At 44.8% G+C, this 11,555-nt stretch overlaps 1 protein-coding gene and 1 long non-coding RNA gene across 2 annotated transcripts in view; both read right to left on the bottom strand.

The window, feature by feature from the left end:
- Positions 1–217: 217 nt before the first annotated feature.
- Positions 218–6,060, bottom strand: LOC133139849 (uncharacterized). Its single transcript, XR_009709962.1, has 3 exons — positions 6,012–6,060; positions 1,304–1,405; positions 218–1,217 (listed from the first exon to the last, which is right to left on the bottom strand). It is a non-coding gene; the product is annotated as an uncharacterized LOC133139849 (long non-coding RNA).
- A 3,725-nt stretch (positions 6,061–9,785) lies between these two features.
- Positions 9,786–11,555, bottom strand: part of LOC133141102 (zinc finger SWIM domain-containing protein 6-like) — a 28,053-nt gene continuing 26,283 nt past the window's right edge. The window contains exon 13 of the mRNA XM_061261500.1: positions 9,786–11,555. This exon is cut by the window's right edge and continues 1,551 nt beyond it. The gene's annotated coding sequence lies outside the window, so the exon portion shown is untranslated.

Here is an 11,555-nt window from a genome sequence, read left to right as displayed (position 1 = left end):
TTGCCACAAAAGAAAAAAAAAGTTATCAATAAATAATATGCAAAAAGCATAGAGCATGCAAAACATTTTGTATTCACCATACTCAACCACAGAACGCGAAGTACTGTACTTCAGTGGTGCCTTTGTGTTTATAATATCCATAGACAACATTGGGCGTCTCAGTACTGGAAGTCGTTAACTGGACTGGATACTCTGAACCGTAAAATCACAAAATTACAATATTTAACAGAGAGAGTCAAACATGGGGAAGGGTCCACAGCTCAGAAGGTGCCATGGCGGGGAATTGAAGCCCTGTCTTTACGCACATATCGCTCAAGTGTCAGAAGTATGGCAGACTGTGCCACATCTCACATAACACTACGCATTCATTTAGCCCGTTATTTACATCTTACCTTTAATGCACTTTAGAGGTACACCACTTGGTGGCAGCAGAGGGCTGCTAACCAGCCGTATGGTGTCACCTGGATGTGTTACCCAGTCTTGGTATTGCCAAAAAAAGCCAAATCAGATTCAGATCAGCAAACTTTGCAATGATTATTTCAAAGTGGATCAATAGCTCACTCTTGTCTGTGTGTGTGTGTGTGTGTGTGTGCGTGTGCGAGAGAGAGAGAGTGGGAAAAATAAAAGAACCTGGCCCTCCAGGTTGGGGGTGTCTGTTTTATAAAACTGAATGTAATGGCATTTCTTCTGTCTCTCTAAAGCAATTCATTCTGTTGCTGTGTATATGGTGGGGTGGGGCCATAGAGATGTTTGTGCTCCTCTCCTCTCTCCAAAAAACACATTTTTATGTCACCACGAGTTACATTTTTATTCACTTCGATCTCTCCCCGCACATCCCTGGGGATCCATCAGATTAATCCTGTTGTGGGACTAAAATCTCTGGGGGACCAGATCACTTTAGATCACTGTTGTCCTGTGGAGAACATGGGACAAAACCACCACTTTAGATCACTGTTGTCCTGTTGAGAACATGAGCTGGTGCATATTCATAAGACAGAGACAATGGGCTCTGCAGTGCGGTAATCAGAGTTGAACAGAGAGCCGTTGATGCAGGAGAGGTGAGAACATCGTATCTCATGAATATTCATTCTGACATGGCTGTGGCTTTGTTTACTGATGACAGACGGGTCAGGAGCTGACGGACCAGCCCGTTTCACCCTGAACCATCGAGCGCTCATCCTTCAGCCAGCTACACTTTAGCGCAATTCATCAAAGACCTGAGAAGTGAAAAGAGTATTAATATTAGTGTGTACTGGGCTGTTCAAACAGGCCCTAAATTTCACTTTAAAAAGATTAAACTTACTTCCCCTGCCCAGTACAATGCAGGACTGAAATCCTGCACCTCTCCCACGTCAAACAGTTTTCTCCTTGGACAGTGCTTATAAACACAGCACCACATATTGCTCTGAGGAATAAAACACAAAAATGCAAATTAAATCATGCCAATGTGCCCTTGCACAATGACCCTGTCTGTGTTTATAGTGCGCTCTGTGGCTCTGTGGTGTGGTATGAACTTGCTGCAGTCTAGAAGGAGGATGTAAAGACACAGAAGAAGAGTGAAGACGGTCAGTTCTCCAGGCGATGGTGGGTTATTGTCGGTTTCGAGAAGAAAGTGGAACAAAAATGGTTCTTTTGGGGAAATGATACAGTCACATGAGTGTCTCCTGCTGGTCTGTCAGCAGCTACGTCACTCCCTCCCTGCCAAAACTGCTGCTGTATGTTTAACCAATCACAGTCTCTTCCCCATGAATTTAACCAATCACGGCCTCTTCCCCATGAATTTAACCAATCACAGTCTCTTTCCTGGGGCTTCCTAACTGTGTCATGCCCTGACCACCTGCTTACTGCATGTCAGGATTTAAGAGTTCTTTAAACAAACAGTAAATCAGTCTTATCAACTAAGAAAGCACATGATTTATATGATGATTCATAGCTATACCTACCTAAGTTCGGAATATCAAATATTTCATACATTTTAGGTGCCGGTTAATTCCTGGGCCTTTCCTTGGGTTTAAATGTGGTTGGTACGATGAGACTGAGGACTTTGTTGGTCAGAAATCTGAAGGTCACAGGGAAGGCTAGTCATAGTCATAGTACTGAAAGAAAAATAGTAAAGTGAACTTGAGAGGGAGAAACACATCATCTCGTCACGTTTTGAAGTCCCGTGAAGCTACACACACACACGCGCACATATGGGGGAAGTTCAGAACTGGATCTGCAAAATCTACAACTACAAGAGGAAATACACACTGATTTAACACAAAATTGTGAAAGATCGGCACATAAATGAAATCTTTGAACTCCATATGACACACACACTCTTGCTCCCTCTCTCTCTCACACACACACACACACACCCACACAGATAGATGGAAGGAATCTTGAATGACAGTTCACATCCGGCCCCGGCATTGCAACAGACACAGCATCTTTCAACACAATATGAGTGACATCAGAGCCAGACAGCAGCATGCCAGCTTTATCCTTATGATCACAGGAGCTATGCAACATTCACTTCTGTCTAAGAGGACAGGAAGGCCTGGAATTGCACAAGAACACAGCCACCATTGTTTGAGAAAGTATCCCAGTTTCAATCACCATGGTGACTAACGAGGTGTGTGCTACGTTGCCCCAGGTGCCTTTGACATGTCACAACCTGCCACATGTCGTCATTAATGACTAATCTTTATGTGCGCCCTGCACCTGCAAACCTGACAGGTGAGCCACCTGCTCTCATTCACCGGAAACCTCCGGAAACTATGAGGTGGTGCCCCCTGGTGGAGAAAATGACCATTGTCCTGTACAACACCACACTAATAACTGGGATAAATGTGTTAAATTAAAGAAATATACTGACACTATAGAAATACAATAGCAGCAAAAACACACTTAAAAGCACCAGCATTGTGTAAAACTGGTAAAACTCGGGAACTGAGTAAAAACAAGTAAAACTTGTTCAATTAAGCATGACTCTCACCACTAGATGGTGCCAGACATCATGATTTAGCTTCATAATAGCTTGGTCATGTTGTGGTGCTGTGCGTTCAGATACAAGGAACGGGGGTGAAAGTGTTGTGTTCACATCCACGTCCGTGGATCATGAGAGAGAACGCGGACAGAGTGTGTTTGCTCAGCACGTGGGTGCTGTTTCAGTGTGATGCGTGTATATGTGGGTGGGGCATCAGTGTGACGCGTCAGTATTTGGCTGTGGCCTCATTCAGAATGTGGGCGTGGTGTCTGTATCATGGGCGTGCTAAATTTAAGGTTCCTGGTCGGTTTCCCTTCGGCCATGAGCCCCCGCGTGAGGCTGCCAACCTGCCCACTGTAACGCGGTGGTGACAAGCGGTGATGTCACACCCTCCCGGGGGCCTCCTGGCTGAGCGTGCCCAGTACATCCACCTGGGGGTATGGCCTCAGGGTGCTGTGCTCGGTGTGATGGTATTTGGGGTGTGGTCTCACTGTAACATGTCAGTATGTGGGTCCGGTCCAATTATAATTGGTTACCAGGTTTGTTTGGCCTCTGTGATTGGTCAGTATGTGTTTGGGGCATGAATGTCTCCTCCTTTTACATTACATTACATTATTGGCATTTGGCAGACGCTCTTATCCAGAGCGACGTACAACAAAGTGCATACCCATAACCAGGGATAAGTTCGCTGAAAGACCCTAGAGGTAAGTACAATTTCAACTGCTACCTGTACAACAAAGATAAGGACAAGGGCCATTTTTTTTCCTTCCCTGTCACACCTCTCTCTATCCATCTCCTCCCCCCCTCTCTCTCTCTACCTCTCATCCACCCTTCTCCTTCTCTTTTTACCTCTCCTCCCTCCCTCCCTCCCTCCCTCCCTCCCTCCCTCTCCTCTCTCCTCCCCTCTTCTCCCACAGTATGTGTTGAGTCCTGTTCAGGCTCACAGTGACAGTCACGTTCACTGCCAGGCCCACAGACCTGGCTGTCCTCTCCTTCCCACCGGATCCAGGCTGAGGGGGAAGGAGGAACGTGCGCTCCTGTCCTGTTCCTCTCACGGCCGGACCTTCAGCGCTTCCCCTCCGCTCCTGAGCGAGCGCCGGGCGGCTCTCTACGGCTCAATCACTCACAGTTTCCTCAGGCCTCAGCCAGCTGCTCTGAGGCTGGCGCTTCTGCTCTGCCGTGTGGTTAGACGGTACGGCGGCCATTTTCTCCACCCTCACGCACTGCCGAGAGTCTCTGCACAAACCCATCCGATTGGCTGCGGATGTTGTGTTTTGCTTTTTTAAAGATATGGCAGTTCATAATCAGACTGTGAACATTATTTAATTTACAATGGACTACATCAGGGCTTGTGAAATCTGCCCCTCGAATCCAACCCAGCCCTGGTTTTCTTTTCTCCTGGATAATTAGCTGACGAATTGGTGTCAGGCTGTCTTTGCACTCAGGTAAAGGGAGGGTGGAAAACCAGCAGTTCTCAGCCCTCCAGGACCTTGAATTGATGATCCCTGGGCTACATGAATCATATTTAGACTTGATTAAAAAATAGATTTAGTATCCGTTTCATAATTTCCCTGGGCTCAGGAGGACAATGAATAATAGAAATGTTCTCCAGAGTCTATCCACAGTGTCAAACAACTTCAGACTCAATCAGCTTTTATTATTGAGAAAGGCTCAATTTCTTATTAAACTGCAAATAAAGATAAAGGATAAAGAAGGCTTAAAACCAAATGAGAATAAAGAGCCTTGATGAAAACAAGTGAAGGAATGGAATGACAGAAGACAAAAAAGCTGTTTAGTTTGGACCTTTTAGCACTTGTACCCACGTTAGCGCTAATCAAACAGGAAATAAGCCATTTTGTGTCTCTGAAACCAGGCATGGGTCTGATGACTGCCAAGTTACATAACTACCTGGCCTGGACCTACAGCTATTTGAGGAACATAATTTCTAATTCATCAGAGCTTATAACAACTGTTACTGGAATAATTGTACATTTTCACTAAGAATACGCTGAGCGTTACGTCTGTACAATAAAGCGAACGTGTTCTCTCTAATCGCATTGAGCTGTGCAGGCGTGAAGCTTCAGGACTTCAGCACATCTGCACAGACCGCAAGCACCTAAACAACCAGCGGAGGGCGCTGTTTCACAGTGCGGCAGAAGATACCCTTCCGAATGCAACCCCTCCCTCCCTGGGTAATGCTACAGCCAATGAGGCGCCGCCCCATGCAACTCGTGACCACAGCTGGCAGTTCTATGGTCAGGATTGACTCATGTCCTGAGTGCATTTTCTAGTTGTCCAGACTTAAAAAAAAAAATATATATATATATATACAAACAAAATAATCCACAGCAAAATACAGTTGCTGATGCTTCTCACCAGTCCTCTGATTGCCTAGCCGAGCACATTATTTATACAGCCTTAACTGCACTAGAGGTAGGATAATAGTCTCTCTCTGGTGGTGGCTAATTCGCCACAGTGTAAATAAGCACATTGCTAATGGTTCCCTATTGATCTTCGTCGAAAACGAATCAGCCCAGATCGCTTTGCTTTCACCCACTAAGTGGCTGAATCGCAGCGATTCACCCGTACTGTTCGTGAGGGGGCACATTTCATCTGTTTTTGGTAAAAGTCGCATTTAGATGCCCAGTTCGGTGCAGAACCGAGGTGTGTCTGTGTTAAATGGAGACATAACCAGCTTGTGGAGGTCAAGTGCAGAACCGTCCCTTTGTTAATCGCCATGGCAACAGATAGAAGGGCTAAAGCTAGCGGTTCCAGCACTGTTGCCATCAATTAAAGCTTAATTGCAAACGCCAGCGTCCGTAAATAAACAGTTAACCTGTGGGCTACTAATCAGCACATTACGGTTTTGAATCCAGGTAAACTGTAGATTACGATGTGACATAATATCTCCCTCTCCCCCTCACTGTAGTTACCTCATCAGTATTCACACACAGCCTCTTGCTCTGATTAATAATGGATAAATGTTAATAATAAATGAGGATATGTGTGTGGGGGCATGTCCATTACTGCAGATTTACCACACCTTTCCATCCTGTCACCTGGCAAACACCGAGCTTCTCGCAGCGTTGCTGTCAAACATACAGAAGCCCTGTACTGTTTAAATGTCCAAGTGAATCACTACATCTAAACTACATGTACAGCTAAATAATAGTGTATTACGTCTTTTACTTCACTACAAAAAGAACAAGCGATTATTTGCGAAACTAAATGGTAATATCGTCGCCCACATCTCCCTATTTCTGCTTGCCGTACGTCTAGTGCCAGGGAGAAACGCTTCCTGTTTTGAAGGCGGGGCAGCTGGAAAGACGTGGAGAAAAATAAACTAATTTATTCCGGTGGTGAAAAAAGGCTGTCTTCGCGGAGTTATTCCAGAACGTCTCTGGGCAGCATTCTCGCAGGCGGATGGCTCCTCTGACATTTCGAGCCCTTCCTCTCAAACTTCAGCCGCTGCAAGACCGTTCGCCACTCGGGGAAACCGGGGGGAATTTGGTAGAGTTCCTCGGTTGCCACAGCAACTGTCCATCATCAGATCAGAAAGAAGGCTGGAGCCGCGGTGCGCAGACATCCACCAGCCAGGCCGACATTTCATATGACTGCCCAAAGACACACAAATTCACTCAATTTTCCCCTTGCATATCCATCCGCTTGTGTCATGGATATTTTCGGTGACTAGCATGCTCAGAACAGGCTTCTGTTAATACCCGTTCGGCGCCTATGCAGAATCACGGCACTCTGCTATTAATATTAAAAACCAATGGGTAATAACAACAACAACATTAATAGTGTTATTATTCACAAGTGTGTGAGTTTGTAGGCCCAATTACGTAGGGAAAGGGGGGACAAAGTTAACATAAAGCCCCCCTCCCCCACCTGCACTCACGATTCCGTCTGCATGCTTCACAGATTTGCAACTGAAATTATGCCCCTGGTGTGTATATAATGTGTATCAGTGTGTGTGTGAGAGAGAGAGAGAGAGAGTATTTGTAGCTGTTTGAAACCTCAGGGAGTCTAACGAGGCCGGTGCGCTGCGTTTTGCTGTCTCTTTCATCGCAGCTGAAATCACGGCTTTCGTCCAAAAGCAGCTGCTTCCCCTCAGAATGGCCCTGCCATCAGTCATCCTCACTGCGCTTTACACAAGCCTGGGCCAAGCCAGAGAGAGAGCTGTGCGCCACAAGCACTTCGACCGGCCATCCATTCCACATTACTGCGGTCTCCCTGAAGATAAACATGGACGAAAACCGGCCATTCGATCCCTTCAGAAACAACAAAAAAAGACAAATGGAGGGAGAAATTGGCTGTAGTAATGAAGGGTGAATTCTCATTTGTATTTCACACTGTGGGACTCACCTTTATGAGCAGGCATTAAGCTGGGGCAGCTGGGAAGCAAGGGGTCCTGTTTAAAGGGTTTAATCGCACACTCGCTCACACTCATCTGCTTCACTCATTTTCACCAGTGTTGGAAGAACATTCCAGAAGAAACCATATTCCTTCCTGTCAGCTGTCTTTTAGGTTGGGGTGTGGGGTGTGGGGGGGTTACTAATGAACCTGCCTGTGGAGTGTGTGGGTGAGTGTCTGTGTTCACATGTGTATGTGTGTGTGTGTATCTGTGTGTGAGTGTCTGTGTTCACATGTGTATGTGCGTGTTTGTGAATGTGTGTCTGTGGTCACGTATGTGTATGTGTGTATGAGTGTTTGTGTTCACGTGTTCACATGTGTATGTGTGTGTGTGTATCTGTGTGTGAGTGTCTGTGTTCACATGTGTATGTGCGTGTTAGTGAATGTGTGTCTGTGGTCACGTATGTGTATGTGTGTATGAGTGTTTGTGTTCACATGTGTATGTGTGTATGTGTGTGCGCGCTTTTGGACAGATCAAAGCTCTAATGTAAATACTAAAGTAATGTTTCTTTAAAAAGAGAATCCAGCACGACCTATGGTCACACACAACCGAGGCGCTGAAAGGTTCAGAAACGACGTTTAAACGAGTACAGCCCTTTGGTACGGTCTGCAGCCAAGCCAACGCTCACAAAATTATACATCTGTGAGAGACAGAGAAACCGGGGCGGGGCCTGGACTCACAGCCAACCGGCATACCCTGGAGGCGGACCAGGGTTAAGTCGCGTCCCGAAAAGCCTGCGGTCCACATGTACAGCTGTACGTGCACGAGATCCTGCTGTATTCAGACTGCTGCAGCGGAGATTGTACACCTTAGAACACGATGAGAGGAGGAGGAAGAGGAGGAAGGACAAGAGCTCTCGTGGGAACGGGGTACGACCTCCGACCTGGATGTATTTGTAACTCAGGCCGTGATTTGTTTTGTGCAGGGCGAAGGTCTTGTGTTGCTAACCTTTGTGTTTAAGGGAGTATGTGCATTTGGACTTTAGGACCCCTGGTGCACACCGAATTTGAAAAAGTTAGAAATATCAAAAAGAGAACATTTAATGTGCATGAATCACACCCAGACTTGATTAAAAAATAGATTTAGTATCCATTTCATAATTTCCCTGGGCTCAGGAGGGAAATGTATCATAGAAATGTTCTCCAGAGTCTAACCACAGTGTCAGACAACTTCAGACTCAATCAGCTTTTATTACTGAGAAAAGCTCAATTTCTTATTAAACTGCTGTTGAGCAAAATGACAAAGAATGCTTAAAACCTAATGAAAACTAATGTAAGAACCGAAATGAATACAAGTGAAGGACTGGAATGGCACGCATTGTTTAGCTTGGACCTTTTAGCACTTGTAACCACCCCAGCGCTAATCAAACAGGAAAGAAGCCATTTTGTGTCTCTGAAGGCAGGTATGGGTGAAGTCGCACCGGCCCCTATTCTCTGAGTCCACTGTGTCTCTAAGCCCACCAGGCACAGCCATGAGCGTGTCCATTGTATTTCTAAGCCCACCAGGCACAGCCATGAGCATCTGTGTCCATTGTATTTCTAAGCCCACCAGGCACAGCCATGAGCATCTGTGTCCATTGTGTTTCTAAGCCCACCAGGCACAGCCATGAGCATCTGTGTCCATTGTGTTTCTAAGCCCACCAGGCACAGCCATGAGCATCTGTGTCCATTGTATTTCTAAGCCCACCAGGCACAGCCATGAGCATCTGTGTGTCCATTGTATTTCTAAGCCCACCAGGCACAGCCATGAGCATCTGTGCCCATTGTGTCCACTCCAATACAAAAACAATAATAATAATACAAATAAAAAAATATATATATTGTGAGAAAAAAAAGCTTCCACTGTTTGTGTGAAGGAAAGGAGTGGAGGTTTAAAGGGTTACTGACTCTGAAAGAAGCCTTTTCGTGTCTCAGAGCAGTGTGGTAATCAGAGAAGATGCTCTCCTTTCAGTGACAGAGGGACAATGCGGTTTCCTCTTTACACTGGAACAAATTGCTCAAAATTGGTTTTGGGAATTCCCTACTCACAACTATTTTAGGTTGTTACAGAGTAGGGGGGAATCACAGCACAGAAAAGGAACAAGGCTTGCAACTGAAACCCCACCATCCAGGATTGGGATTTGGAATATGTGTCACCTGCCCTATGGACTGCACATAGTCCCCTTTAAATTAACCTCATATAAACACAATTATACTGAGGTGGTATATTTAGCATATGAACTTGGGGCAGTGTCTTTGTGTCTTTGACACTTTGGGGCAGTGTCTTTGGGGCAGTGTTCTTGCTATTTTAATACGTATGTTATGATAATACGCGTGTTACGATAAGTCAGCATCTTCATGAATGTCATTCTAACATGTCATGGATAATTACACTTGTTAATAAATTAATCCCGAGAAAGAATAACTCTGGAAAAAAAGGTTTTTAATTAATACAAGAACAAAAAATGCAATCATTGGATCATTATCAAGTATATAAAACAGTGATTTTGTTACATAAATAAATTTGTGTATAAAATCTTAATTTCAGTTCCATGACCAAGTTTACACAGGTGGTGATGTACAGTCTTACTGATAAAAATAATAAATAAAATGTTAAACATAACTTGCTCAAAATAAACAACACAACAAAACCCAGAATAAACCTCTTGGAAATTTTCAAATTGTGGGAACAAAAGGCAACCAACAACTTTTTTTTTTCTTTGTTTTCTTTTTTTCTTTTTAACATCAAAAACATGACAAATTGCTTTTTTAAAAGCAGAACATTTTTTGGAAACCATTCAGATAAAAGTTGGCTTTCATCAAAAGAAAGGGAGTTTGGTCTTCAGAAGTCCCGTCTAGTGATCTTGGAAGAGCTGTAAAATTACAGGAACAGAAAAGGTATATTCACAAAAAAACAACTGGCCGTTCGGCTGAAATGAGACCAGCAACAAAGCAGACTTTAAGACCGAGAGCAGAATTTTAGAACGGGCTCCCAAACTCAACACTGAGCATTCCGAAGCATTACTGTGACATCGTAATGGCACGGCATTCTGTCATCATAATCGCAAAGCATTGTGACACCACAATGGCACAGCTGCGTCAAATGTGACAAAGCAGCAAGTTTATGAGCACGATGTGCATTCATCAGGGTGTTAAGTTACACCGAGCTGTATTTTTAGAAGGACTCCTTAAGACTGGGGCTGGCAAAGATTGTCTTTGCCACCACTAACTGCTGTGCTGTGGGACAACTGTGAACCCAAAGCCAGGCCAAACCTGTCCTCTGCGGTTTCACATTGCAAGGAGGATGTTGGCCTCATAAACCTCAGATCCAATCCCTGGACGGGTCGGCAGACTTTCTGGAAGTGTGTTCCCGGACTGGGAGAGAGGAGTGGGACACAGTGTTCCGGCAATTTACAATTCTCAGCGCCAGCACTCGCATCCCACCCTCCAACCAGTGGGGCCAATACTGCGTGCCTGGGTGTGTGTTACAATGTGTGAGTGTATGTCCTCATATGTGTGGTAGTGTGAGTACGTGTGTATCTATGCATGTGTGTGAGTATGTCCACATATGTGTGGTAGTTTGAGTGTGTGTGTATCTATGCATGTGTGAGTATGTCCACATATGTGTGGTAGTTTGAGTGTGTGTGTATCTATGCATGTGTGAGTATGTCCACATATGTGTGGTAGTTTGAGTGTGTGTGTATCTATGCGTGTGTGTTTTTATTTGTCATGCATGCGTGTGGCTGCTTTCTTTATAGTGAAAATATATTTTGCATATGGTTTCAAAATATGACCACCAATATTATTTCCTATTCATTACAGTGGTCTGCATAGATCCCCCCCCCCCCCCCCCCAAAAGTCCAGGGTCGTCCTTCTGATGTGTTTTGTGTACAAAGCTACCGCAGCTTCAAGTATTGTTTTTGCATTACATAGAATATGCTTTATAAATTAGTTAACATTATACTTTTTTTTCCTTGACATATCCTGTATTATATACACAATACAATAAACGCTCTCCTTTTTTTGTTTTCATTTTCACTTTTTTTCCTGCGAGAAAGATATCCCTGAGAAAGTATGTTGACAGTCGCTGAAGTTTCCGCTCCAGTGAGCCCCGCCCTCTGAGCCCCGCCCCTTCCTTAGCCCCGCCTCCAGGCAATCCCTAGGGGATTCTGGGAACCTCGACTGTCCCATT

The sequence above is a fragment of the Conger conger genome, chromosome 11 (assembly GCF_963514075.1).
Source record: "Conger conger chromosome 11, fConCon1.1, whole genome shotgun sequence".
NCBI lineage: Eukaryota > Metazoa > Chordata > Actinopteri > Anguilliformes > Congridae > Conger > Conger conger.
Note: the sequence above shows the minus strand (reverse complement) of the source record. Positions and strands in the feature narration are given on the sequence as shown.